The sequence below is a fragment of the Anabrus simplex genome, chromosome 4, assembly GCF_040414725.1.
Source record: "Anabrus simplex isolate iqAnaSimp1 chromosome 4, ASM4041472v1, whole genome shotgun sequence".
NCBI classification, from domain to species: Eukaryota; Metazoa; Arthropoda; class Insecta; order Orthoptera; family Tettigoniidae; genus Anabrus; species Anabrus simplex.
Genome location: NC_090268.1, coordinates 161,021,752 through 161,027,794, shown reverse-complemented (window position 1 = coordinate 161,027,794; position 6,043 = coordinate 161,021,752).

The window sequence follows — 6,043 nt, the reverse complement described above, 5'->3', positions numbered from 1 at the left end:
TCACATGTTGCGACCAGTTCAATGTTTCGCTTATAGCCACACCAAGATTCATAACTGTTTCACGAAATGGAATAATGGTATTGTTTATTGCTACAGGAGGAATTTCGTATTGTTTTAAGACGTGTAAGTTTTTTGAAGTACCAATGATTATTGCTTGCGTTTTAAGAGGATTAATTTTGAGATTGTTACTCAATGCAAAATTAGTTATGAGACTTAAATCAGCATTAACTTTTTCTACAGCACTCTGAATTTTATCAGTTCTTGAATGGTAGTAGATCTGCAGATCATCAGCATTAAGATGATACTTGCAATGTGTAATCGATTTGGCAACATCGTGTAAGTAAATTGCAAACAGCAATGGTCCAAGTACAGACCCTTGGGGGACACCGAGGGGTTTGTTAAGCCACTCAGATCTGCTATTATTTACTTTGACACACTGACGGCGATTTTTGAGGTACGAACTGAAAAAGTTTATTGCCGTCTTGCTTAAATTTAATGAATCCGATTTTGAAAGTAGCAGTTGAGGAACAACAGTATCAGAAGCACTAGAAAAATCAAGTAGAACCAGTACAGTCACTTGTCGAGTGTCCATTGCCTGTCGGATATCATCAATTACTTTCAGTAGGGCAGTCGTTGTGCTGTGTCCTTTCTTGAAACCAGATTGGTAAGGGTCAAGCAGTGAGAAGTTAGTCAAGTAAGTGAGGACTTGTTCGTGTACCAAGCGTTCTAGTACTTTGGAAAGCGGTGGGAGAATGGATATAGGGCGATAATCTGATGGTAAACTAGGAGAATTCTTCTTAGGAATAGGAATGACGATACCGTGCTTCCACACAGTTGGGAATACTCCCTGTACAAGGCAATGATTAAATATATGCGTCAGAATAGGTAATATGGCACCAATAATATTTTTTATGAAAGATAATGGTATGTCGTCATTACCCGGAGCATCAGACTTGAGGGAGTAAATTACACGCTTCACATCGTTCGCCCCAACTTTTTGAAAGTGAATTTTACTTGATTTACTCGGGAATGAGCATTTATGGCGTTAATATCATCATCAGTTAGGTCATCAACTGGTTGATGATGATTATTATTATTATTATTATTATTATCATCATTAGGATAGTTAGCATCATAGTCATTATTGTCAGTAATATCATTATTAGTGTATGCTGCTTTCGTAAAATGAGAATTTAGATCATCAAGTTGTATACTGGGTGTCTGCATGGTCAGGCTGCGACCTATACCCATCTGATGCAAATGTTTCCATATTAGTGCTGAATTTCGTCTGTTTGTTATCTCTTGAATATATTTATACTTGCTGTTACGAATTAATTTCTTAACTTGATTTCGGAGAATACGGTAATTTTCGAAATCACTAGTGCTTTCAGTTCGCCTAAATCGCCTATACCAAGCATCACGATTTGCCATGACCGACTTAATTTCATTTGTTAGCCAAGGAGACGAAGGGTGAGAAACTCGAATTTGCTTCTTCGGAGCGTGTTTGTCATACAGTCCTAATATTAAAGAGTTCAGTCTGTCAACCTTATCATCAATGTCATTAGTCAGTAGAATGTCATTCCACGGCAATTGATATGCTTCATTTCGTATTATCTCAGTATTAAAATGCTTGAAGTCTCTTCGCATTATGTACCTGGTTTTGTACTTTGGTGCCTTGAGAGAGTAACATAAGTATATGAGATCGTGGGTCGAAATACCTGGTACAGCAAGCTGTCCATGTTTTACCACTTTCTGCGGATTGTTTGATATAATAAGGTCAATCAGGGTGTGAGACGTGTGGTTTATTCTGTGAACATGGTTAGTCGCGTCTAGTGTTAGTATATTGTAATCCATGCCATGGAATAGGTTTTGTAAGTATGTTGATTCGTTACTTGTAACTAGGAGATTAGTATTGAAGTCACCAACATGATTATGTTTTCGTACAGCGGAGTTAACTTCGATAATGCCACTTCTAGGTCAGATATATGTTGTATGTCCGGCGCCTTGTATACCACTCCGATCAGTAGTTTTTGATTATTAACCAAGAGTTCAACAAACATGAATTCAGGTCGAAATGGAGTCTTAGGATCTGAGGTCATAATTATTTTACTTTTTAAGTCGCTACGGCAATATATAGTGCAACCGCCCCCTACACGATTTAAACGATCTAGGCGATGTAACGTCATGTTATTCAGCTTTACGAGATCAGATTTGAGTGACTGCTGTAACCATGTCTCTGTTACACAAATACAATGCAAGTTACTGTTACTAAATAGAGCCTGTATTTCGTCAAAGTGACAAAGAAGCGATTGTGCATTCATATGACAACACTGAAAATATTGTTGGTGGGGAGCTAACATTTCCTTAAGAATGTCTCCTGCCACAGCTGGTGAAGGGGAAGGTAAGGGTGAAGGCGGACGACAATGAAGAGGGATAGGGTGAATGACATCACGGACATGCTGTTCGGTGTAAATAATTGACTCATTTACGTTAGCCATTGTCAACAAAAAAATTCAAACTACTCACCCTAGTTGTTTCATAAGCACCTCCAGAAATATTTACACAATCACTCACACACACACTATCACATTCACATACACAAACATTATACGCTATTATATCACTCATTGTTTTTCCTAGTCAATCTCGTCGCTCACATAAGGCTTATTAATTGTGCCATGCTGCTAACAAACATTTTCTGTCCATTGTCTTTCAAAACAACAATGCGGCCGTCCTGTGTCCACACCCGTCGGAGTCCGAAGTGATCACGTGCCCTGTTTAGAATAGTTTTTCTGATACCTGTCAGGGATTCAGTCAGTAGAAGGCCAGTTCCTTTTAACAGCCGCTTGGCCCTCCAAACTCTGTCCCGGTCATGGTAACGCACGAACTTTATAATTATAGGGCGCTTACCCGTAGCAACAACCTGAGCTGTGGTTCGTTTTAGCACTCCTAAACGATGGCAACGATCTATATCATAGTTATATCTACATTTAACTTGCCCTTCATCGTGTTGATAACTTTGTCGTAAACGTTCTCTGCCGGCTCCTCTGGAATACCAAGCAGCACTAAGCAGTTCCGCCGGCTGTACTGTTCAGCTTCATCAAGCAGTTCGGCCTGTTGTTCGAGGCGCTGTTCAGTAAATTCCAGTTTTTTTGTTATGTCTTTCAGCTCACTAGACACCTTTTCTTGGAACTGGGAGAACTCAGCCTTTAGCCGCTGCAGCTCATCCGCGCGGCAGGTGCAGCTTGCGACGTGTTCCAGGCGGCCTTGGAAGTCCTTCATAACATCTTCAATAGACGCTACACGACGAATAGCTTCTTTCGCGGACATACTGAATGATGCTTCAGGTCAATGACAGTTTAGTTACACTGAGAAAGTCACAAATGGCACTTGTTGGCTGTTAATCTTGCTAATTAACGAGATTACTGGAGAGGCGTTTCACACAACAGCAGCAGTTGGCGCCATGTTCATGAGCAACATCATACGGTCTTGAGAAATTTCAGACTATACTCGACAGAACGATACTATGCTAACCGGGCTTAGGGTGGCGTTGGCATTTTTGTACGTTCTGATACCTACAGCGAAGAGGTTCCATTAAGAACGCAGATTGAAGCTGTAGCTGTTCGCGTTCCGGTGCCTGTCATAGGAACAGTGTGTAATGTTTATTTTCCACCAGGCCAGCATCTTAACATAAATGATGTGTCTGATCTTATAGATCTGCTTCCACCTCCCTTCCTCTTATTGGGCGATTTTAACGCCCATCACCCCATATGGGGCTCTGAGACGCCTTGCCCCAGGGACGAGAGCTGGAAAGATTGGTATCAAAGCTGGATTTATGTATTTTGAACACATGGGAACCATATTTGGTTCCCCTGTTTCGGTGGAATACACACGATGATCTCTGTGACAGTGACAATTTCCCCATCATCCTTATTTTGTTGAAACATAAATCCGTCGAGGCTCCCCCTCGATGGATTCCTAAACCTGCTGATTGGCCAAAGTACACACCACTCGCTGTCTTTAACGATGATAACATTCGGACCATTGGCGAGGAAGTAACTCATCACTCAAGTTACAAACGTATAAAGTTTTGGTATTTCCACCTATTCAAAACATAATTAAATGCTGTTATTCAGCCAGAACATTTATAGAATTATAGATAGCTAGTTAGGACACATAATAGTGTCATCCTCAGCTGTTAATGAAAAATAGGCATACATACAGTTCATAATGTGACTTAAAGTAATGGGTGCGGAAAAACTATTTAAAACTGTTTTGAAAATATTAACACATTAAAAACATTTGAGGCGCCCAGAAGCAAAACGCTGTGAGTGCACCAGAACATATTTTTCAGGAAACACGAAAAACGTCTTGCTTCCTTTGGCTCGCAGATATGCAAAATTCCTTTTCATTGTAGATTTATATTCACTTGCGGACTATTTTTATGACAATCTTTAAAATATAGGGGTTTCATTTTTTTAGTTATTACCTAAAATTGTTTGGATTCATCGAGTTTTGCTCCTGTTTTCATGTATCTAGGTAGTTTTGCTTCTGTAGGGATATTATCACAATGTAATTGGAAAGAAGATGCCTTAATGCTGGTTCAAATGACAAAAGAAATTATTTATTGACTACAAGTAAGAGTGATTACATAGTATATGGCATCAAATGATACTCTGCAAGATGTAAAAAGGCCGCAACCTTGCAAGTCCTGTCCTGTTCCATCGAAATTACACAGGCAACTCATTGTCTTCTGGATGAATTTCAAACTCTGAGTCCTCCTATGTATTGTTCACAGTTGTTTGAGAATCCATCAGATTCTTATAGAAAACGAGATCTTCGTTTTCTTCCCAAGTCACCCCGAAATGCTTTCTAAGCAGAAAATCAATGTCCCTAACTTTCACTTCCGTTAAGGCTCCTCCAATATGGATAACATTCGGCTTCATAGACGAGTAGGCTTTGCCACGTCTGCATATCCCTCTCCCTTCACCAGAGTCCATTCTGTAGGCCACTCAGTTGCAATTCAGCTAGCGAGGTGAACGGACGTAGTGCTGAACGTGCGGGAAGTATAGGAGTGCGCGAACATGGGAGTTACAATCGAACAATACAGATGTGCTATAGGCAGATGTCAGGCCCGAAGCAAGGTGAAGTCGTTACAAACGGTGAAAAACGATCTCAACATCACTTATACAGTAGTGTCATTAGTGGTGGTGATGGTACTATTAGTGATTGGCGGAGTGGAGATGAATCCCGGCCCTGGACTGACATGGGAAGATATTGAGAAGATCAAAGAGGCCATGCAAGAATGCCATGCAGAAAAGACCAAAGAAATGTTACTGGAACAGAAAAACGGATTCAAAGACTTGAAATCATTTATACAAACAGAACTGAAGGATATTAAAGAGAGTGTATCACAAAATAAAAATGAAATATGTGGTATGAAGACGAAAACACTGGAGCTAGAAGAAAAATTAAGGAAACTCGAGGAAAAAGAAAAAACACGGTCGAAAGAAGATAGGAAGAAAAACATAATAATCTACGGATTGGCAGAACCAGTAAGAGAGAACTTTAATGACTTAACAGATAGAATAATTTCTCTAATCAGAGAGAGTTTGAAAATAGAGTGCAACGAGAGTGATATTGATAACGCCTTTAGATTAGGAAGAAATATGGGGAAAAGACCAGTAGAAGTCTGCATGGCATCTGGTTTGAAGGCTCGAAAAATTTTGGAAAACACGAGAAACCTGAAAGGCACGAAGATATGGATCAAGAAAGATCTCGACAAGGAAGAAATGGAGAACGTACAAACACTACGTTTCCATCAAGGAACAGCTAGGCATTCGGGTCTAAAAGCCTTTATACGTGGAAACAGACTCATAATATCGGCCGATTCGTGGAGCAGGACATGGACAGTTGGTCAGCTCCGTGAGCTAGGATATTGCCCTGATACGTCAGCTAAGCGGAAGAACAGCAGTCCAGTGAGTGACGCCAGCACTCCTGAGTCAACAGGTACGTGTGCAAACCTACCAAGCAGGGACAATGA